Here is a 24,419-nt window from a genome sequence, read left to right on the forward strand (position 1 = left end):
ACAGGCCCTTGCTCCGCCATGAGCCGGATGCAGGTGACGAGCGATCAGAAGAAGTCCGAGTTAGACTGGCCACGTGGCTTGCCGTGAGTGCTTACTTACCAGAGGCACGGAAGGGTCACGGGGGTGAAGAAGGACGGCTGTTTGGGCGTGTTTTCCCGTGACCCGCGCAGCCTCTGCGGCCTCCCTAGGTCGTCTGCTTTGGAGGACGCAGCGCCCCTTTGGAGGGCTCGCTTGGTTCTGATGTGTCGCTTTGCAAATCAGTTGCCCGATGGGCACGCTCCCACGCTGGGAGGAAATGCCGGCCAGAAGGCTGCGCCCGGGCCTTGGGGGGGGGGGGGACTCTCAGGTTCACCTTGTAGACAGCTGGCGGGTCCGTGTGCAAGGTCAGGGCAGGCTTTCTGGCCGCTGTAGCCATTGCAGCTCCACTAAAGAGCCCCCACCCCCACCCCCACACCTTCCATCCCTCCCCGAGCGGGTCCCGGGGATCCGGGCTGAGCGCTCCCTGCCACTCAGGGAGCAGGACCTGTGTCCTCAGTGCCTGCCTAGCAACCGAAAGGTGACACAGGGGACCCACATTTCCACCCACTTCCTCCTGATGAGGGGCAGGGATCCTCCTGCGAGTTATTACCTGAAATAATACCATATGGTGAAATGTAAACAACACCTGCATATTCATGTAATAATTTCATCTGTTTAATTAGTTCCAGCAAAGCAGCTTCCCCTCGGAGGCCCTGTGCTGTCAGCCCGGCACCCAGACATCCAGGACGGACTGTCGGACCTGACAGGCTTCCATTGTTCGCCCTCTGCCTCCGCGTCAGCCGCCCCCTGTAAGTGACTCTTCCGAGAGGAGGAGGGGCGGCTGTCCCCACCGCTCCCAAGCTGGGGGGCAGAGAGCTGTCAGCTTGGCACGGGGCTACTAAAGACAGGCCTGACAGACCAGGTGATGCTGGCAGGGGAGATAAAAGATAAGATGACTTCTTGTACGTTCCTAATTTGGATGTGAGCTCGCAGGGGCTTTCGGGGTAAAGAGGGGGTCTCAGTCTTTGGATCCTGTCCTCAGTGGGAAAGTTGAGTCACACCAACGACACAGCGGAACTAGGGGTCCCCTCTCATTTTGCTCTATCTCAGGCCATTTGAAACTAAAAAAAAAAAAAAAATGGATTTTGCAAGTTCAGGCATCCATGTGGTATAGGAAGCTAAATATTTGGACGTGAGTACGCGCACATACCCTTGCGTGCACGTGTGTGCACAAATGCACACAAACACAACAGAAGTGGGGCTGTCCTTTTCAACTTATGTATTTTATTTTCCACTTCCCAACCAGAACAGGGTTGGAAGTGATCTTTAAGGTCCTTTGTATTGTTTTGATGTTTATTTATGGATTTTAGAGAAAGGAAGGGAGAGAGAGAGAGAGAGACAGAAGCATGTGCCCTGACTGGGGATCGAACCAGCAACCTCTGCACTGTCAGGATGACACACTAAACCAACCGAGCTGGCCAGCCAGGGCTTTAAGGTCAAGTGGACCAGACTCTCTCTCCCCTGGCAATCCTATTCAAATTCAGACTCTGCGTCAGTGGGTCTGAAGAAGGGTCTAAGATTCTGCGTCTCTGACAAGCTGTCCTGTGAGGCGCCGGCTGCTGGCCTCGGGACCACACTGACCAGTGAGACTTGAGGCTCCACCCCTTTTACACATGAGAACAGAGACCAGTCAGGACATGTGACTCGAGCACAGTCAGCCAGCCCATCTCAGGTCAAACGGGACCAGAACACTCACTTTCTCTGAAGCCTGTGGCTCTTCCCAATATGGCCGCTTTTAATTTTTTTTTTTTTTTATCTCTTACACGTGAACAGAAAGTGTTGAGCTGTTCTTTTCGAGAAGCGTATAGTTCATATGTATATAGCGATATACATCACTCTCATGACCACCGACTTCTTTTCAATGTCTAAGGTCAGGTTGACGTAGAAACAAAGAAACAAGTGAGCTGGTGAACTTGACTGTAGTTGCTTCACCTTCTAAGAATTCCAGGGTCCTGTCACACTTCTAGAGCTGGATAATTTTTTCCTTTTTAATAAATTTATTGATTGATTTTTTAGAGATGAGAGAGAGAGAGAGAGAGAGAGAGAGAGAGAGAAGAGGTGGGTGGAAGAACAGGAAGCATCAACTTGTAGTAGTTGCTTCTCGTCTGTGCCTTGATGGGGCGAGCCCAGGGTTTTGAACCAGTGATCACAGCATTCCAGGCCTGACCCACTGCGCCACCACAGGTCTGGTGAGAGGTGAATAGTTCTTACGTTGGGGACCTGGAAGTCAGCTGGAAGCCAGGAGAGACCCCGAATCGGGGCTGTGACATCCCAATCAAACAATTGCCCGGGTTGGGTCTGAGCGTCTTTTGTAAGTAGGGAAATGACTGGTGCTAAGGACACGCTTTGCATTTTGTGACGGTGAGCTAAATGCTGTATATCTCTTTCTTATATTGCCACAAAATCATCCCGACATTCGGATGTGATTCTACTCTCTCAAACCATCAGAACGCTCTAAGGTTGGATGCAAAATAGGTGGATAGGTGTTTTGGTTTTTTTTTTTTCTGGGGAACAGGTAATGCCTCCAAGAAAGATAAAACCCTAGAGCAGGGGTCTCAAACTCGCGACCCGCGGGCCACATGCGGCCCGCCGAACAATTTTGTGCAGCCCGCAGACTAATCCACGAAGTTCAAAATATTTTGGATAAAATTAAGTAAGCCTAGGGGCCTACTTGTATTTTTCATTTCTCTAGCATCCTAGCTAGATATTAGCTTAGTTAACAGCAGTTGTGATGCGAACTACAGTTTCTGGTCATTTTGTGACACTGAGTAAACTGCATGTACGATTGTGCTTGTTGTACTAATTTTTTTTTGTTTTCAACTGCAATGAGAAAAGTGTTGCGTAACAGTTGCCTTTTGTAGACCTAGTGCGGCCCGCCGAACGGCTGTGATCTTGCTCTGCGGCCCACATGCTGAGTTGAGTTTGAGACCCCTGCCCTAGAGCTAGCGTTGAGTGATTTGTTCCATCTGCTTTTTACCCATATATATTTTTCAATGACTTTTTTTTAAAAAATATGCTCTATTTTTAAATTTTTTACCATTTTTTTCCTTTTTATTGAATTCGTTGGAGTGACACTGGTTAACAAAATTATACAGGTTTCAGGTGCACAATTCTGCAACACATCTCTGTCCACGATCGTGTGGTCACTTCCCCCACAACCGAACTCTCTGTCGCCATTTATCCCCTCGACCTCTCCCTACCCCAACTCCGGGCAATCACCACACTGTTAAAGATTTCTATACTATGGCCATGCATTGTCTTGGATCTGGGCGATTTCAACTTAAATTTTGTCACTAAATATGGAGCCTACCCCCTAACCTCCATATTTGTCAGCCGTAGGACCAGGCAAACCCACCTTCAACACTCCCCAGAAGTTGTGACTTCCTTGTCATCTGACTCTACATTTTCATATATATATATATATATATTTTTTTTTTTTCTATTCTAGGAAGAAATTGTACAACTAATGGAATCATTCCCCCTAGCCCCCGTCAAAATACAATAAAATCATTCTTTTAAGTTTCTTCTTCCATTAAGCGGCTCATACGCGGAAATTTTTATGCAGTCCTAAAGTGACGCCTAAATTAGCACTCAGAAAAGTCAATTATACTTTTAAAGCGACTGTCTATAATTGTTATGGTCTCCTTGTGCATGTGTCCAAATGGTTTCTAATGGGCACTGCAGGGCACGGGGGTTAATGGTATCTTTAGCGAGGCAAAACGCTGGCCAAAGCAGGGTTAATTTATCAAAATAACTGTGCGGTGTTGTTCCAAAGCAGTTTTCCCGGTCTCTGAGCCTACTGAACTCATAGCTGGTCTCTTGCAGGCTCTTTAAATGGAGCAATACTACCAAGTTGTTTTATGTTAATTTAGGAGTTGGGAATAATTTGGTTTCACCTCTATCCAGGTTCAAGACGAACTCCTGCTTTTGCAGACGAAAGGAATCTTCATGGAAGACGAAAACCTACCTAATGAAGCTGTTTTTGATTGTGTCAACGTTTTTGCTTTCTCTCTGCCCGGCACTCCCATGCCCACTTCCGTTCTCCTGATCTGACAAAGGAAACTCCCACCTCCTGACTTGCTGGTCTCCGACTAATCCAAGGGTCTCACCATGGCATTGGCCGTGATCAATAACTAATTATTAAGCCAGCAATTCTTTCCAGGGCTCCTTGTTAAAAAATTGCTTTTGGCTGAGAGAGAAGGAGAAAGGTCGTCACTTTGACATGGTTGCGAGTCTTTCAAAATCCAGTGGGCCATCCGATTGAATTACTGTCTTAAACTAATTGATATAAATTTGAACGGAAGAATGCTTGTTCCTGCAGAATCTCATGATATCCTTGGCCAGAAAATGTCGGGGAGGAAAAAAACAAAAAAATCTCCACACCCGATTCCAAAGCATCCACACACCGCATTAGAATGGTTACCTATTGGGGGAAAAAAATTTGGGTTTGGGGTGCGTCTGCATTCAGACTCCATTAACTGTACCCACAATATTGTGAACACTGAGGTAGTCACTCTTTTATTTTTACAGTCATAAAAAGGGTGTCCTTTGATATATTATTTAGTTTCTGTATTACTAGTTATAAGTTGCAACAACAATTAATTGAGTGACAGCTGTGCTTTCTTTGTTCCCGAAGGTCTTGGGTTGGGCCAATCAGGGAAGACGCTGTTTCCTGAATGAATGATCCAACTCTGAAAGCTGAGGTTTGTACAAGGATGAGCACAAAACTACTGCAAGCATCGAAACGTCAATCATTTCTTCCAATCACCATCTCTCCCTCTCCTGTCACTTGGGGAATGACAAGAGAATGAATGGCATAGTTTTCCTGCATGAAATCTTTTATGTTTGCCTACTGATTTCGACGTAAGATTGGACAAGAGTATCCAACAGGTAGGTTTGTTCTGATGGAAAGTCTGGTGAAACGGAGTTAGGAAGAAGGTGTGGCCTTTTGCCTATAATCCTTCATTTCACCTTAAAACAATACAGTCAAGCATGTACTTTAATTTTACAGGGGAGGAAAGTGAGACCTTTTGATTTTAAGGAATAACTCAAGGTCCCAGAGATCATAGTGGTCAAGTGTGGATCTGAATGCAGATCTGAGGAAGCCCAGAGCCTGTGATCCACAGTGACATCCTGTGACAGTGCTCCTAGTTAAGGACGTCAGAGGGTCAGGGACTGGGAGAAGCCAGGTGACAATGGGCAGATAATTCCTTGAGCTGGGCCCCTGGGGAGGGCCCAGTGGCCACTGTGTCTATCAGAAAGCATGGGGTTCTAAATACCCCTCAGCATCCTATATAGCAGAACAGGCCTGCTGTTTCCAAGAAAGCATTTGTGGAAACATTTTCAAGGAGAGGGACGGGGGGGGGGGGGGGGGGGGGGGGGCGCTAGGGTGTAACATAAGATTCTCTAAAGTCTTGAGCAGATTTTTTGAGCCCCCCCCCCCGCCCACAGTGGCGGGTCCCAGCTTCCCTATTTTTCAGTGGCAAAGATCTTTGACAATTTACTGTGTTTTTCCAAGATAGATGGACATGGCTTTTTGTTTGTTTTTTTGTAGTTTCCATTTCTGCTTGCATATTAAGATCTCCTGGGGAATAGTTTTTTTTTTTTTATTGATTGATTCCAGAGAGAGAGAGAGAGAGATCGATTTGTTGTTCTACTTATTTATGCACTCATTGGTTGATTCTTGTTTGTTGTGCCCTGATGGGGGATCAAACCCTCAACCTTGTTATTTCGGGACAATACCCTAATGGACGAAGCCAACCTGGCCAGGGCCCATGCGGAGATACCTTCCTCGATTTCTCTAACATGCTGCCGGAGTCTGGAATCACTGTGCAGCCTATGAATGCACAGCATCTAATGATCGGGAGAAGCCAGTTATGGTAATTTCTACATGTTGACATTAACTCAGTGACAGGACATTAACTCAGTGACTATTCCCATAAATTATATGCACATAAGGACATTTATTTACTTAGTATTCTAAAATTAAACTAGGGGTACCATTGAAGAAGTACCATCTAGTATTTTCCTGTTGGCTCCAACATGTGTGTGTGTGTTTTTTTTTTAATGCACTTCTGAGTTAATTTTATTAATTGAAGAATTTTACGCCCTGTAAGCCACATAGTAACTGCGCCTCCGAAAAGTTTTGAAATGTCATCGCAAAAGGCCCTCATCCTTTGGGGAGGGACCGGAGATGAAATGCTAATGAAACGTTAAGAGGAGAGTTTTTTTTCAGACTCCGGGGAAGGGAAGGCAGCTCCCACATGAAAATGGACGGAGAAGATTGCAAACGAAATAAAGCAAAAACAATGAGCAATGAGAAGAGGCGGACGGCGCTGCTAGGACAGGAAGGGAAGGGGACTGCCCCTGAGTATGGAACGTAGCGAAATCAGTGCCGAGAAGCCAGAGCCTGGGAATAGCAGGGAGCACAGAGACAGAGGGAGGTTCAAAGGTAAACCCGTCCACTAACCCACCGACGGCTAGGATTGCCTTCCCAGCAGGGGCCTCAAGCAGGGTGACCTGCACCCCGGGCCACCAAGAGGCAGGGCAGGATAAAGGTGGCTTCCCTAGGCCTCCCCTCCCCTATCTATTATACTTACCTACCTACTGTCTCTGTCTGCTCGGGCCACCAACATGCAGGGCAGGCCTAGGGTAGCAACAGTAGGCCTACACTGCCCTACCTATCTGCCTACATACCTAGTGTCTCTGCTTCTTAGACCAGTGGTCCCCAACCTTTTTTGGGGGCCACGGACCGGTTTAATGTCAGACAATATTTTCACAGACCGGCCTTTAGGGTGGGACAGACAAATGTATTCACGTGACCAAGACAGGCGACAAGAGTGAGGCTTAGACGGATGTAACAGAGGGAATCTGGTCATTTAAAAAAAAATAAAACATCGTTCAGACTTAAATATAAATAAAACGGAAATAATGTAAGTTATTTATTCTTTCTCTGCAGACTGGTACTGGTCCGCGGCCCCGGGGGTTGGGGACCACTGCCTTAGACCACCAAGAGGCAGGGCAAGCCAACTCAACCACCCTAGGCCTCCCCTGCCTTACCTACCTACGTATCTACTTACTAACCATCTCTGTTTCCGTTTGCTGAGGCCCGTGATGGCAAACCTATGACGTGTGTCAGCACTGACACGTGTAGCCATTTTCAATGACACGTGGCCGCATACCAGAGAAGAATGGGGCCGCATGCTGAGAAGGACGTTTCATCGTCGGCTCCTGCACGGCCAGGTGCAGCAGCCAAGGATAAAACATTTGCTGTAGTGTAGATACTCTGTGCTGGAGGTCTGTAGGCCAGAACAACAGAACTCCGGCCCAGAGCGTCTAGTTCTGGGACTTCCGGTTAGGCCGTTAGGGGATCTCTGACCTCACTTCCGGCCGGCGGAGCAGGGAGCAGCGGAATGCCGCGGGGGACGCATCTCTGGGGGCCCTGTGATCGCCATTACCAGCAACCACATAACCACAGCGACCATCATCCAGTCTACTGTTCTGGGGTGTCATGGATTTCTAATTGACCATCGTGACTGAGATAAGTGAGGGGGAGGCTGGGAGAGGCGAGGGCCTGTGCTATGGGTGCCGTTTCCCGCCATTAGAAATAGCGGCAGCCATCTTAATTTACATAAGATGCAACTTGCAGAATTTCAAGACAGCGTCTGGGCTCAGGTGTTTGTTGACTTGAGGTCAAAGCTTGAGAATCTGGAAAGGTGCCGCTTGGAGAATCAAGAGGAGTGCCACTACGAACAGGAAATTTGGAGTGCCTGGAACCGATTACCAGACACTTTTAGCACCCTGAAAATATAGCAATGGCTTTACTCACAATTTTTTCCTCTACGTACTTTTGTGAGGCCTTATTCTCAGCGTTAAATAATATCAAAACCAACAAAAGAAACAGATTGACAGATGAAGTTAGTAGCGTTTGCTTGGGCTTAAAGTGTACAAAATACCAAGCTTCAATTGAAGATTTAGCCAATGAAATTCAGCAACAAAAAAGTCACTGACAGGCAGGTTAGTTAAAGAATTCCCCCTCCCTTTCACCTACCTTAGTTCACGGCACCCCACACAAGTTAAATACTATCAAGACCAACTAAAGAAACCGACTGACAGATGAACAAAGAAGTCACTAAGCAGGTAAGTTAAATAATTAGTTTTTGGCTTATTAAATACAGTTATATATTAGAATTATACATTTTTGTTATTTAAACTATAAATATCGCGAAATTATGGTTTTTTCTCGAAGTGACACACCACCCGAGTTATGCTCGGTTTTTTGGCGAATTTTTTTTTTTTTTTTGTATTTTTCTGAAGCTGGAAACGGGGAGAGACAGACAGACAGACTCCCGCGTGCGCCCGACCGGGATCCACCCGGCACGCCCACCAGGGGGCGACGCTCTGCCCCTCCGGGGCGTTGCTCTGCTGCAACCAGAGCCACTCTAGCGCCTGGGGCAGAGGCCGAGGAGCCATCCCCAGCGCCCAGGCCATCCTTGCTCCAATGGAGCCTCGCTGCAGGAGGGGAAGAGAGAGACAGAGAGGAAGGAGAGGGGTAGGGGTGGAGAAGCAGACAGGCGCTTCTCCTCCTGTGTGCCCTGGCCGGGAATCGAACCCGGGACTTCTGCACGCCAGGCCGACGCTCTACCACTGAGCCAACTGGCCAGGGCATTTTTTGGCGAATTTTGACACACCACGCTCAAAAGATTGCCCATCACTGGCTTAGGCCAACAAGAGACAGGGCAGCCTAGGCCTGTCCTACCTACCTGCCTACTGTCTCCATCTCCTTAGGCCACCGAGAGGCAAGGCTGGCCTACGGTGGCCACCCTAGGCTTGCTTTGCCCTGCCCTACCTACCTACCTACCTACCTACCTACCGTATCTGTCTCCCTAGGCCACCAAGAAGCATGGCAGAAAAAAGGTGGTAACCTAGGCCTGCCCTCTCCTACCTACCTACTTACCTACCTGCCTGCCTACCGTGTCTGTCTCCTTAGTCTACTAAGAGGCAGGGCAGTGCTAGTGTGGACACCCTAGGCCTGCACTACCCTGCCCTACCTACCTACCTACCTACCTACCCACCTACCTGTTTATCTACCTAACGTCTCCACCTCCTCAGGCCACCAAGACGCAGCAGGGCTGGGCTGGCCACCCTAGGCTTGCTTTGCCCTGCCTACCTACCTACCTACCTTCTCCGTTTCCCTCTACTTAGCCAAGAGGCAGGGAAGGCATAGTGTGGCCACTCTAGGCTTGTCCTACCTACCTGCCTTCTCCATCTCCTCAGGCCACCAAGAGTCAGGGCAGGACAAGGGTGGCTATACTAGTACTGCCCTGCCACGCCCTCCCTCCCTACCTAACTCCCTACCTACTAACCTACCGTCTTCTCCATCTGCTCAGGCCACCCAGAGGCAGGACAGGCCTAGGCTGGCACCCGGGGCTCGCTTTGCCTGCCTTACCTACCTACCTACCTCTCTACCTACCTACCTCTCTACCTACCTACCTCTCTACCTACCGTCTCTGTCTCCTCAGGCCATCAAGAGGTAGGACACCGTGGACCTGCCCTGCCTACCTGCCTTCTCCATCCACTTAGGCCACCAAGATGTAGGGCAGACCTAGGCAGGTAACCTTAGGCCAACACTGCCCTGCTTACTTACTTACCTACCTACCTACCTACCTACCGTTTCAGTCTTCATCTACTTAGGCCACTGAGAGGCAGAGAAGGCATAGTGTGCCCACTCTAGGCCTGTCCTACCTACCTACCTAACTGCCTTTTCCATCTCCTTAGGCCACCAAGAGGCAGGGCAGGCCCAGGCTGGCAATCCAGGGCCTACACTGCCCTACTACCAACCTAGCATCTCCATTCCCGTATACCAGCAAGAGGCAGGGCACCCTAGACCTGCCTTACCTACCTACCTACCTACCTACCTACCTACCTACCTACCTACCGGGTCTGTCTCCTTATGGTACTAAGAGGCAGGGCAGTGCTAGTGTGGACACCCTAGGCCTGCACTACCCTGCCCTACCTACCTACCTACCTACCTACCTACCTACCTATCTACCTGAAGTCTTCATCTCTTTAGGCCACCAAGAGCCAGGGCACCCTAGGCTTGCTTGCCCTCCCTCCCTCCCTCCCTCCCCCCCTCCCTCCCTCCCTCCCCCCCTCCCTCCTTCCCCCCCCCTCCCTCCCTTCCTCCCATCTATTTCTCCTTAGGCAACCAAGAGGCAGGGCAGGACAAGGATGGCTACCCTAGCCACGCCCTCCTTTGAAAACCCTCTGGAGACACTTCAAATTAAGAGCCAATAGGCAAGAGACAAGTTTACTGTCCTGACTCTTAATTCTGAGTTCTTTCTGCTACTCTTAGACTTCTCTGCTTTGTATATTTTAAAAAAAGAACAGTTGCTTGAGCCAACTGAATGATGCTTCTGAAAAGAAAGATGTGCATTGCACAATAGCTGTATATGTCCAAGGAGTGTATGTGTGTATATATATATATATATGGAGGTAAAGAGTTAAACAAAAAAAAAAAAGGCATGAATTAAAAAAAAATAATAATCCGACCATCCATACAGGGCCTTCTCATTTGCTATAATGATATCAGTCGCAACAAGTCCAAGGCCCGACCTCATTACAAGAGTTTAATTGCATTGTTACACAGCCTCACTTCTACTCTCTGGCCTCTTTCTCTTTATGACAGCTTTAGAAAGGAATTGCAGCATGAGGTCAAAGGAAATTAATTACCGCTTTCTTAATCTGTGCTCATCTACATTTAGAAAACTTTGGGCTTTCTACCAACATAATCTTGTCTCCTGTTCCTATCGACCCAAACTTATAAAAGTAACATCTCAGACCTTTATGAAATAAAAATTGCACAAAAGCCCTCCAACAGCACATATGTAATCAGTGTGGATCACACCCCAAAGGAGGTTCCAGGTGTAGAAGAGAAATTCCTGCGAGTTAGCCAAGGTAGCAATGCTTTAGAACAGCAGTTCTCAACCTGTGGGTCGCAACCCCGGCGGGGTCGCCTAAAGCCATCGGAAAATACATAATGCATATCAGGTATTTACATTCTGAATCGTAACTGTAGCAAAATTACAGTTATGAAGTAGCCACCAAAATTATTTTTTGGTTTGGGGTCACCGCCACACGAGGAACTGTATTGCGGGGTCACAGCATTAGAAAGGTTGAGAACCACTGATTTAGAAGTTGAAAATCATCTGACACAGAAAATCACATCCCATCCTTAGACTGAAGGCTATTAGTGGAATGTTGATCATGTTAATGTATCAATAAACATGCAGAAAAGAAGAGTGCTCTGGCTGGACCCTGGCCAGGTGAACCAGTTGTATCTTGATACATCAAGGTTGCAGGTTCGCTCCCTGGTCAGGGCACACACAAAAAACAACTAACAAGTGCATAAATAAGTGAAACAAAAAGTGGATGTTTTTTTCTCTGGAGTGGTTAATTTGGATCCATGAATTTTAAGGCTGATTCGCCTGGAATTGGGGATGAGACCTCTGTAGCAGCATCCCTACTCCCTGGCTCAGCCCTGGTCAGTCTGCCCACGCCTACACTGTCCTCAGGGATGGGACCTCTGTAGCAGCATCCCTACTCCCTGGCTCAGCCCTGGTCAGTCTACCCACGCCTACACTGTCCTCAGGGATGGGACCTATGTAGCAGCATCCCTACTCCCTGGCTCAGCCCTGGTCAGTCTACCCATGCCTACACTGTCCTCAGGGATGGGACCTATGTAGCAGCATCCCTGCTCCCTGGCCCAGCCCTGGTCAGTCTGCCCACGCCTACACTGTCCTCACCGTCTGGATGCCAGGCTCCCTGAAACCTGCCCCATCTCATAGTCTCTACGCAATCGCTCGCAGAGCGGTACTAAGCGAATGCATTGGCCGAACAGCCCAACTCCTCCCCAATTCTCATAAGTTTGAAGTCAAATATAAAACCACACTAAACTAACAGCCTAAACTTATTACCTTAAGACTCTCATCGGTGGGAGAACCAAAATATGCAAGAAGACTGGTTGATTTAGAGGTTGAGTTGGATCTGGACAAATGGAGAATTCTTGGATTCTTTTCTTGCCAGAAAATCAGTGTCTACAATGAAACGAGTCGATTCCAAACTAGGAAATGTTAGAATAAGAATGGATTAAATTTTGGATAAAAATTTCCCTTGGGGCGACTCTTTTTAGCTGATCTTATGATTGTGGCCTCATTTTTATTTCAGAGATTATTTTTATTACTGTCCTGTTATTAACACTTATTGTTACTTATTATGTCCTTGGTGAGGAATCTGAAATCCAGAGATGTCAACAACTGGAAGGAAGGAAGGAAAGGAGGGAGAGAGGAAGGAAGGAGGGAAGGAGGGAGGGAGGCAGGCAGGCTAGGGAGAAAGGAAGGGAGGGAGGGAGGGAGGGAGAAAGGGGGCAGAGCTGGGATTCAGGGAAGGTAGCTCATCTGTTCTGAAGATCCCTCAGAAAAGTTCACATTTGTGAACAAAAACGTGGATGGGTTCTGATGGAATTACTACAACATCATGAGTTGGTTAACATCATAGAGCAAGCCAGCACATTCTGCACCTGTTAGGAAGAAAAACCCAAGGATCAAAAATGTGTTACACACTTGAGAGGCAGCTCAAGTCTTTAGCAGTGGCTGCTTAGATGGATTTCCTTGCCACTTTTTTTTTTCTTGAGTTCTAATGGAATAATCAAAAACTTGTACAGGTTACATCGAGCAGTGGTACCTAGCAGGAAATATGTAGAAAAGGAAAAGGAAGAATAAGTAAATAGCTCAAGCTCAGAGAAACATTAGCCTCGTAAACCTCTGATGGCATCTTCCCAAACACCACTCACCCTCCTCCACGCACACGCCCCCACAGGCTGGGGTCACTGTCAATAGCCGCCTGGTTTCCCCTGCACCTGTATTCTCTGCTCTCGAAGCCCACCCCCTCAGCATCACGCTGTATTATCATTTTCCCTTGTCGGGGGTCACCACTCACCTGTGAACCCATCCACGATATCTGTGTCTCGGCAAACCAGGCACATGGTAGAATCTCAATGACGTGATGACTGAGTAGTCATTCACTGTCTCTTATAGATCAGCAGGGGGAGTCAACCTTTTTATAGCCACCGCCCACTTCTGTATCTCTGTTAGTAGTAAAACTTTCTAACCGCCCACCAGTTCCACAGTCATGGTGATTTATAAAGTAGGGAAGTAACTTTATAAAATTTATAAAGCAGAGTTACAGCAAGTTAAAGCATATAATAATAATTATTTACCAAGTACTTTATGTCGAATTTTTCGCTGTTTGGCAGAATAAATCTTTATAAAACAACTTCCTATAGTTAAAGCTATCTTTTTATTTATACTTTGGTTGCTCCGCTACCGCCCACCATGAAAGCTGGAGCACCCACTAGGGGCGGTAGGCACCAGGTTGACCACCACTAGGGGGCGGTAGGGACCAGGTTGACCACCACTAGGGGGCGGTAGGGACCAGGTTGACCACCACTGGATTAGAGCTGGTAAGTAGCTGCCGCCCAAGGTGGTTTTGGGCTGGTGGGCAACAATCCGCATCATGATGATCCCCTCCCCCCAACGTGGAGGGGAGCGTCTGATATTTGGAGTCAATGCTTTAAGGTGAACTGTATGCTTCTAATACGTGTCCTGCCAACACTTAGCAAGGATGCCGGGATGAAGTTGTATGGTTTACAACAAAATGCTATTGCACTGAGCCTTTCTCTGTCTCTCTCTCTCTCTCTCTCTTCTCTTTCTCTCTCTTGATCTCTCTGAACACAGTTCTTTTTTTTTTTTTTTTTTTCTGAAAGGCCCTGCTCGTACAAAATGAAAAAAACAACAACTATTCATTAACCAGGGGTCTGGCCAGGTTGGACAGTTTGGTCAAGCAGTGTAACCCCGGCTCTCTGCGGTGTGATTCACCGCGTGTAGGGCTATTGTCACATAAAAGTAATTGTTCACCTAAAGAAAAAGCAGAATTTCCTTTTGGTTACATGACGGATTAAGAGCCTTGAATAAGCGAGGCTTCTGTGTGGTTCACTTCTGAGGGTTGAAGAAGGGATCGTGAATGGGTTGGGCTGTATGTTTCAATCATTGGCCAAATCTGCATATATACTACTTTAAAAAGGAATAAAAAGGAGAAAAGCTATTCACTTTAAAAGTCCCTTTGATTCAAGGGAACTAACTTACCGTATTTTTCACTCCATCAGATGCACCTAGGGTTTTAAGGAAGAAAATAAGAAAAAACAATATTCTGTACCAAATAGTGTGTTAAAATATTTCATAAAATATATGACAATAATAGTTTAACAATGTAAACTCAACAGCAGTATTAACAGCCATTAGCACTGTGATTAACAAATGAGAAGAGAGTTTAATGTTCAAATACTCTTCTAGTTGTTCGGGAACCTGCAGCAGCTAAAAAAAAAAATGCACATTTGCTCCATAAGACACATGGGCATTTTCCCCTCCACTTTTGGGGGAAAAAAAAGTGCATCTTATGGAGCAAAAAATGTGGTATGTGAGATGGGTGGCTTTTCTACTAGCTTTTCCCAGGAACTTCCTCTTGTTTTGTTGATGCACAATATTCAAAAAATACATTATGGAATGACTATTAAACCTGGTCTCTCAGGCTATTTAATTTAGACAAGAGACATTCAAATGTTTGTTTTGAGATACCACTAACTTACCTTCCATTTTAAATAGGTCTTAGATTCTTTTAATCAGATTCCTACCTCCATCTTATAAAATTTCTTGATTAAAAAAATATTTATTGATTTTAGAGAGAGAGGAAGGCAAAGAGAGCAAGAGAGAGAGAGAGAGAGAGAGAGAAACACGGATCTGTTCCTGTATGTGCCTGACTGGGGAATCAAACCTGCAACCTTGACATTTTGGGCTGATGCTCTAACCAACCAAGCTATGCAGCCAGGACAAAATGTCTTGATTTTATAGCCATTTTGGTCACTACTTCAGTCTTTAACTCCATATATAATCCCTCATGCCTTAAATCTTTTGAGATTTCTGAAGACAGGCATGCAAAAGGGAGATCAAGACATAGCTCCACAGCTTCTAGAGAATTCCTCAGGCCCTGTCATACAGGTAAGATTGCTTGAGCAAGGAGAACTTCTACAAAGTGCCAGCAAGCCTGGAAGTTCTACCCATTCACTGAAGGCTTTTATTGGAAATAATAAATTTGGGAAGAGGTGTTGTCATAAATAATGGGCAGATTTTGCTTGAAGCATCACTACCGACAATATTTCATTATGGCCTCTGGGTGGTGATGTTTTGAACTGAGTGAAGTAGCTTGTTTCCTGGGAGACCTTTGAAAGGCATAATAGTTGGTACTCACTCGAACTTCCCTTTAGTTTGAGAAGAGACCCTGCGATCAGATTCATTTTTCTATGAATGGACCCATGCTTTTCCTTTGGTTTAAGCCTCTGGATCTTTGCTTATGCTGTTCCCTCTTCCTTTTCCACCTGGAAAAATCTCTCAACAGTTGAGCCATCTCTAGGTCCTAAGCACTTTATTTCTCGTAACTCCCTGAATCTGCACATAAGTTCATGAGGTAGCTACGATTATCCCCATTTTACAAGTGAGGAAACTGAGGTAATGGAGAATTAAGTAACCAGCCCAAAGTCTCACAACTAGTTATGGAGACAGGATGCAGTTTTGTTCTTTATTGCACATCTCCTGCATTAGAATAACTTCTATTTACACCGTGAGCAACATCTTAGCATTCTAGAGCTGGACTTACAGAGGTAGCCTGACATTGTTGTGCTGATCTGCATGGAAGTTTGAGCAATAGAATGGTAACAATTGTGTGAAGTAGAGCTCAGTGTTTTTCAACTGCCGGCCTGCGGACTGGTCTATTGGAAATATCGTGCTGGTTTGCAAGAGCCAACCACCCTGATGATGTATGGAAGATTATAAACTCAATGATCTCAGATGAATTCACTTATGCTCAGGGTGATTTTTGCCTTTGTGGTCCCCCAAATAATTCTTCCATTGTCACTGGTCCCCAAGTATAAAAAGGTTGAAAACCACTGACAGAGTTGACGTGTTAGCAAAGCAAATTCGTGCCTTGGAGGAAAAGGAAGAACAACGCGTGTATTTCTGACGCTGGTGGAGTGAGAAGTTCTGCAAGGAGAAGACCACAGAGTATGTGACGTTAGGGAAGCTCATTCTTTCATTAAAGCCCCTCCCCCCATTCAAAGGCCACCTCCAATGTGCAAAGGTTGATACACATGAGACTTCGGGAACGTGACTGTCATCAAGCCGTCCCCCTAGGTTGGTTCATTATCCAGAAGTCCATGCACAGAAATAAACAAAAAAAGAGGAATGCACTGAGAAGGAACTGAGAGAAATAAGACCTTCACATCCATCTTAGGGGCTTTGGGGACTGGTTGTAGAAGACTGGACCTGCTGGCTGGAATTTGAATAGCAAGAATTTCGATTGGGCCGCCTGTCCAGCTGGCGTCAGGCCGCATCTCTGCGCTCCTCCGGGTCTTCCGCGGCGACGGCGGCGGTGGAGACGCGCGCGCCCGGCGCTCGCGGGCCCGCAGCTGTGGTGGCGGCTGACCCAGCGGCCTCAGCCATGTCGAAAGGCCCGGAAGGAGGTGAACCGGCTCACCAAGAGCACCTACCGGAATGTTCTGGAACAATTCAATCCGCGGCTACGAAACTTAATAAACCGAGGGAAAAACTATGAAAAAGCTGTTAATGCTATGATCCTGGCGGGAAAAAGCCTACTACGATGGAGTGGCCAAAGATCGGTGAGATAGCCACCGGGTCCCTTGTGTCGACAGAGCTGGGGGCCATGTCCTCATAGAGATTTTGAGTACCCACCAGAAACTGGATGAGAGTTTTAAAGAAAATTTCAAAACATTCCATAAAGAGATTATACAAGAGCTGGAGAAGAAGACAGAACTTGATGTGAAATACACAGAACGCCACTCTGAAAAGATACCAAACAGAGCACAGGAATAAGTTAGATTCTTTGGAGAAATCTCAAGCCGAACTGAAGAAGACCAGAAGGAAAAAGTCAAGGAGGACGCAATGTACTCAAATACGAACACAAAGAAGTTGAGTACACAGAAACTGTTCCTTCTCGCCAGAGTGAGATCCAGAAATTGAGTACATAGAAACCGTTCCTTCTCGCCAGAGTGAGATCCAGAAATGGAGTACATAGAAACCAGAGTTACTTCTGGCCAGAGTGAGATCCAGAAATTGAGTACACAGAAACCGTTCCTTCTCGCCAGAGTGACATCCAGAAATGGAGTACATAGAAACCAGAGTTACTTCTGGCCAGAGTGAGATCCAGAAATTGAGTACACAGAAACCGTTCCTTCTCGCCAGAGTGAGATCCAGAAATGGAGTACATAGAAACCAGAGTTACTTCTGGCCAGAGTGAGATCCAGAAATTGAGTACACAGAAACCGTTCCTTCTCACCAGAGTGAGATCCAGAAATGGAGTACATAGAAACCAGAGTTACTTGTGGCCAGAGTGAGATCCAGAAATTGAGTACATAGAAACCAGAGTTACTTCTCGCCAGAGTGAGATCCAGAAACTCATTGCGGATGGCCGCAAAGAGGCGCTGCTGGAGGAGAAGAGGCGCTTCTGCTTCCTAGAGGACTAGCACGGCAGCGTGGCCGGCCTGCTGCAGCGCCACCACGTGCAGTCTGCAGAATGACTCGATTCCAAACTGCCCAGGTGGCAGAAAACTTGTTGCGATGCCACCAAAGTACCAGAGGAAATTATCCACATGATAGAAGAAATAAAGACCCCCTCTCCCCACCCCAGCCTCCTGGAGGCCTCAGCCCTTCCCCCCAATGACCGAGAGAAGCCATGTGGTGCCCCCTGGCGCCGTCAGCCAGAGCGAACACCAGTCCTTGGATTGATATGTTTCATAACCCAGCAACAGTTGCACAGAATTCAGCTGCTTCGGAGGACACCCCAGTTTGCAGCGGTCGGTTTCTGTTGCCACCGGACTGAACATGATGAAGAAGCAGAAGGTGAGAACCATCTTCCCGCACACGGCCGGCGCCAACCAGACCCTGCTGAGCTGCGCACAGGACAAGGATGGCTGGCTCTACGGGGAGGACGACGCCGCCAGAGCGAGGGGCTGGTTCCTGTCCTCCTCCACGAAGCCGCTGGAAGAAAACGCGGAGGAGACAGTGAGAGCGCCCTCACCGAGCCCCGCCCCAGGGAGGAGCATGAGCACGGTGGGTGGTCTTGTCCGAGAAGGTTTCCGCGGCCGTGGCCGTGGCCGTGGCCATCCCGCCGCCGGACTACCTGCAGTGCCTGTCCGCCAGAACAGCTGCGGAGAAGGGAGATGTTTCCAAAGCTACTTCCACCGTCAAAGCCCCGGTGTCCGGACCGGAAACCACACCTCCTGATAATACAAACGGGACTGCAAAGCATCCCTTCCACAGTAGCTGAAAACCCCTTTGCTACTGTGAAACTCCCACCAGCGGTGACAAATGATCGATCAGCACCAATCATTCGATGAAAACATGGCCAAGGAATTCTTCTGGATCTTCTAATGTTAAGTTCTCACTTGCAGAATGATAGGTTGGTTTATTGCTGTAACTGTTGTAACACTTCACCAGAGGGTGCCTGATTTTAAATGTTTTCTACCTGAGCAATCAATAGTCTCCGTTTCACATAGTTGGGTTTATACATTTCTGCCTTTAAGATAAATCGAGTGACCAACTCAATCATTTAAAGTATTTTCTTCCTATTCTGTTCAAAAAAGCCGTAAATTTGGTTCCAGTCCTTACTGGATCATTCTTTAAATATTCTATGGTTATTTTTTAAATAGAATTAGGGATAGTCTGCTTTCATGACTGGCTTTCTGCACCTGAATGCAAAAGAGAACAGTTGCACCTGCTCTTAAGTGTCATTATGGTGTTTATCTGAAGAATAATCTGAAGCTATATAAATTATGAGGATATTATTATATAAAATTTAATTTTTAACTTTTGCGTAGTGAAATGCAGAGCTCCCCAGGATGGAGAGATTCCCCATCTGGTTTAGACTGGGCTGTAGTGCTGAGACGTCCCTGTCCCTGTCCCAGCTGTAATACCTAGTACTCGATCGTGCCCGAGAGCTGTTGACCTTGATGGTTCTGAGTAACCAACCAGAGTGACCCGTGGAAACCCACCAGGCCGTGACACACAAGCCTGGCTCATAGGGTCTACATGTGCGCCTGAGGAGTCCACGTGTGGAGACCAGGGTGCTCTCGCTAAGCTAGGGGACGAAAGCTGCCGCTGTCACAGACCTACCCTGACACCTTCCCGTCAGGTACCAACACACAAGCCCCTAAAGCCAGGAGGCTCCCCGGGAATCTGGTGGCTGGGAGGGTCCCGCGTTGAGCTCTGCTGTCCCGTGTAGGGCCCCGGGCTTCTCGGGGAGGGGACTTGGGGCAGGTGGCCCGGTGCGCCAGTGGCCGTTAGGGATCAGGCCCTGTTTTGGAGGAGTGGTGAATCCTGAGGAAAAGTCACACCCAGGCCGCCTGCTGTGCGGGCCGGGAAGGGGGCTTGCTGCTCACAGAGCTCCTTTGGTCTTACCGTTAAATGTTAGCATTATTTCTGTAAGCTTGAAATTGGCCACAGACAACTACAGGTAAAAGCAGTGTGAGTGAGACCTCAGGGTCATTGTCCTATCCTCATCCTGTCTGGGGTCACCAAGGAGGGCGATGACCCCGATAGTCCCCCAGGACTCAGGCAGTGCAGTGCCAGGCAACACCTGTCTTGAGAAGATGCTCCAGCCAGCAAAGAAACCCCATTCAAACTCAGTAAGCGGCTTGCTGCTCCTCCCACCACTTAGGGAAGAAGAGCGCTCACAGAAGCCTCTATGTTGCCTGACCAGGCACTGGCGCAGTGGGTAGGGCGTCGGACTGGGATGTGGAGGACCCAGGTTCGAGACCCCAAGGCTGCCGGCTTGAGCGCGGCTCATCTGCCTTGAGCTAAGGCTGAGCTGGCTGGCTTGAGCAAGAGCATAGGGGTCAGTCTGCTGTAGCCCCTGGTCACGGCACATGAGAAGGCAATTCAAGGCACAAGGCACATATGATTCTCATAACTAAGGAAGTGCTGCCAATAATGAATTGATGCTTCTCAACTTCAACTCTCTCCTCTTCTCCTCAACCTCCCCTCCATCTTCCCCTGATCCCTATCCCTGTCCATCCTGCACCCATCCTGCTTGCCTGCCCCTTCCCATCCTCCCCATCCTCGTCTGTCTCGTCTAGAAGGGACTCTGGTCACTTCTGGTCACTTCCCGGCCACACACAGGACGGGAGGTCTCTGTAAATGTCAAGGTATTATTGTTTCATTATAATAAAAGACTTAAAAAAAAATTTCGATTAGGCATGTCTGGGGCAGAAAATGTAATACATACAGAATAAAGAGCAGCCAAATAAAGAGCAGCCCTGCTCAGAGATGGCTTTTTGAAATGAATGAATTTAAGGAGGTCTCATAAGTGGTGGACTCAAAATATGTGGGGAAGCAATACTTAAAGCCATTTGTCACATCTCTGGCCATTTGTCACATCTCTGGGAGGGAGGTTTCCAATATGTGGCATGTAGTAGGTGCTCAGCTAATAGTGTTTATGGGCAGATAGAAGCTAGATGCTCCGTGAGCCCAAGGTCATCTTTGGGCTTCTTCCTATCTGGGATTTGGTCCCGGAATTGAATGTGCTCTATAGCAATGTTCACTATTTGGCCTCATGCAGATTCATTGGTCGGCAATTCTGAGATCCTATAAAGTTGCTTGATCTTTTTGCATTGTGCAGTTCACCCAGTATGTCAAACAGCTATCTTCCTTTGGGCTGTGCGAGGTCTTCCCTTGTTTAAGACAATCATGAGAAGTACAAGGCCCCAGGACCTTAGACATATCCCCATATCCATAAAAGCCTGGCAACCAGAGGGATTATCTTTATTCGGAAGTAGGAGAGCACTTTTTTTTCTTTTTTTTTTTTAAATAAATTTTTATTTTAATGGGGTTAAATCAATAAATCAGGGTACATATATTCAAAGAAAACATGTCCAGGTTATCTTGTCATTCAATTCTGTTGCATACCCATCACCCAAAGAGATTGTCCTCCGTCACCTTCTATCTAGTTTTCTTAGTACCCCTCCCCCTCCCTCTCTCCCTCCTTCCCTCCCCCCACCCCCTCACCACCACACTCTTGTCCATGTCTCTTAGTCTTGTTTATATGTCCCACCAATGTATGGAATCCTGCAGTTCTTGTTTTTTTCTGATTTACTCATTTCACTCCGTATAATGTTATCAAGATCCCACCATTTTGTTGTAAGTGATCCGATGTCATCATTTCTTATGGCTGAATAGTATACCATGGTGTAGATGTGCCTCATCTTCCCTATCTAGTCTTCTATTTTTTTTTTACAGTGATTAAAGCCTTTAAGCAAACTCTTGGCCAATACAGCAAGAATCCATAAAAGAGTAGTGTCCTTAACATGTTCACCAAGTCCAAGTTGGCCCCAACACCATGCCAAATCCCTGAAAAATGCAACCCAACCCCAGTTCAGTCTGTTAGGAGCTGTCACAAGGAGCAGGAGTCCAGGAAAAGTCCACATGGCACTGGAATTGTTGTCACCATTCTATACTTTGCAGATCATGTCCAAGTCCCAATGACCGCTGCTTCTAGCTGGTAATGATTCAGGTAGACTGGAAAAGCCATCCTCTGCCTGGAGAGATGAGACCAGGGTGCTTTTCCCTGGAGCTCTGCGACTGTGGCGTGGTAAAGTGAACTTTGGGATACACTAAGCTGGGTGGCAAAGGTAGATTCATAATAGAAGTTGGCAAAAGGAGGAAAGAGAGCTCTAAATTAGGAGTAGCTCCCAGCCTGAGATATGAGTGGGGCATTGAGGTAGGAGGGATAAAGGAAACACTATATATTAAACAAAGCAGCAGAAAATAGGACTATCAACACCCACAACAGAGATCTTTGAGGGAAGAATAAAAAACCTGACTATTCAGGCAAGGCATAGTTAAGTGGCCCTTTTGCAAATGAGATCAGTTTACCTGCTTCTTGGAAGAAATACCCTAGGCTCGTCCACAGTGTCGTAGATGGGGCCGACGGCCCTGGGCACCTTCAGCCTTCAGTGGCAAACCCCAGCTTTCTGGGCAAGGTTAGGTCATAGGTGGCTGGAGCAGGGCTGGAAGAGACAACCCTCCCTTACAGGAGCGAGGGGGAAGCCTACCTTCCAGTGTCCCTGTTTCCTCACAGCAGAGACATGTAAGCCTGGCAGGCTTTAGCTCAATGACCTTCCTTTCCACTATTGAAGCAGGACCCAGATGGCATCCTAGGAGACCCCTTTGGGGCATTGGAGCCTTTAAGGGTGTATCCTAAAAGCTGGTGGTTCCCCTGATCTCTATTGGGCTTTTTCTGCCTCTAGGTATCTTAAAAGCCATGCTCAGAAGATCTCGCTGAGGGGTTTGAGGATCCCCATCTGCCTATATAAATCTTTTCCATATATCTGGAGCTATTTGGAAAAAGACAAAACAGTGTTATTAGCTGGATCTAATAAAGAAGGTAGTAGTTTGCAGGTGAAAAAGATTTGGTGTCTCCTGTTCATCAGCATTCAAAAGAAATTTAAATTTTTTTTAAGTAAAAAGCATAATATGGTAGACTCGTAGGAGTTCCAGGATATGACTATCCCCTTTTAAAAATTTTTTTTAAATTGACCTTAAAATATTTGCTGGGTACACTTTAATAATACCTTAACTTTAAAGATTGTAAGCATGACAAAATACCGTACATGCTTTTGCTCCATATGCAGGAGCCTTTTCAGTTTAGCCAGTTTAGGAAACCCAATAATAGAACAATGCATACAGACAATGAGCTATAACATGCTTAGCAGCCTCTCTGTTCTGACAGAGGTTACTATAAATCCGGAATATGTATCCACTGTAATGTGGACATAGGACTGTTTGCCAAATGAAGGTATATGAGTCACATCCATTTGCCAAAGTTGTCCTGGTAGGGGTCCTTGAGGGTTAACTCCAAATGAAGGGAGAGATTGTAGTGTAGGACCCCTTGGACAGGATTTCCCAATCTGTTGTGCTGCTTCCCGGGAAAGTTGAAACTGTTTACACCGGACTGCAGCGTTCTGGTGATGAATAGTATGAGACTGAATTGCTCGACCTGTCATGGTTACTCCAATTAATTTTCTTTTGGGTAGCTTGATCAACAAGGGCATTCCTAGGCCCTGGCCGGTTGGCTCAGTGGTAGAGCATTGGCCTGGTGTGCAGGATTCCCGGGTTCGTCTTCCAGCCAGAACACACAGAAGAAGCGCCCATCTGCCTCTCCACCCCTCCCCCTCTCCTTCCTCTCTCTCTCTTCCCCTCCCACAGCCAAGGCTCCACCGGAGCAAAGCCACCCCGGGCACTAAGGATGGCCCTGTGGCCTCTGCCTCAGGTGCCGGAATGGCTCTGGTTGCAACAGAGCAACACCCCAGAGGGGCAGAGCATTCCCCCCTGGTAGGCATACCAGGTGGATCCCGGTCAGTTGCATGCGGGAGTCTGTTTGACCGCCTCCCCATTTCCAACTTCAGAGAAATAAAATAAATAAATAAATAAAAGAAAAAATACAGAAAAAAAAAGAAGAGAAAAAAAAAAAAGGGCATTCCCTTGTGCTAAAGCTCCAGGAAGCATGGAGTGAGCTCGAGTATGTCCTATGAAACATGGAGTTCTATGTTGACATACAAGTCTTTGAAGGAGGAGGAACTGCTGAAATAGTTCATCAGCATTTGTCCCTAAGACAGCAGTCTTTATAGTGGTTGAGTAGTGCAGTGACGGCTATTAATGTAGCCAAAGTGATATTGTTATTTTTAGTTAGTTCTTGAATGATTATTCATTTGGGCAAGAAGCCAGCTAGGGGAGGGAGGCCTCCTAGTGAGAGTATAATAGTTAGGGTGCTAGTAGTGATTAGGGGTATTTTATTTCACATGTGGGAGAGGGAGAGGGTTGTTGTTGCTGAAGTTATCATAAAGAGTATAAATGTCGTGGTTGTTATTAGGATATATAGGAGGAGGTTTAGTAGTGTTATAGTTGGGTTAAATGTTAGAATAGAGGTTATTCATCCCATGTGGGCGATTGAGGAGTATGCTAGAATCCTCATCAACAGGACTATCCTCATCCAAAAGGGGGTCTCTTGATCCACCAACCTCTGTGAAACCAACAACCCGACGGACACCACATGGTAGCACTCTTCTTGCTCCGGGCCCATTAATCGTGGGGGTTTCTAAACTGGGTCGTAAACGGCATCTGGTTCTTACCTCAGGGCCATTGGGACGTAAAATCGCCCACATC

General features: G+C 47.0%; 1 long non-coding RNA gene and 1 pseudogene across 2 annotated transcripts in view; both read left to right on the plus strand.

Annotated features, from left to right (window-relative positions):
- LOC136384679 (uncharacterized) overlaps positions 1 to 24,419 on the plus strand; it is a 708,322-nt gene that overhangs the window by 399,774 nt on the left and 284,129 nt on the right. The gene's annotated exons all lie outside the window — the stretch shown is intronic.
- On the plus strand, positions 19 to 18,737 carry LOC136384902 (BAR/IMD domain-containing adapter protein 2-like 1; annotated as a pseudogene).

The sequence above is a fragment of the Saccopteryx leptura genome, chromosome 13 (genome assembly GCF_036850995.1).
Source record: "Saccopteryx leptura isolate mSacLep1 chromosome 13, mSacLep1_pri_phased_curated, whole genome shotgun sequence".
Classification (NCBI taxonomy): Eukaryota; Metazoa; Chordata; class Mammalia; order Chiroptera; family Emballonuridae; genus Saccopteryx; species Saccopteryx leptura.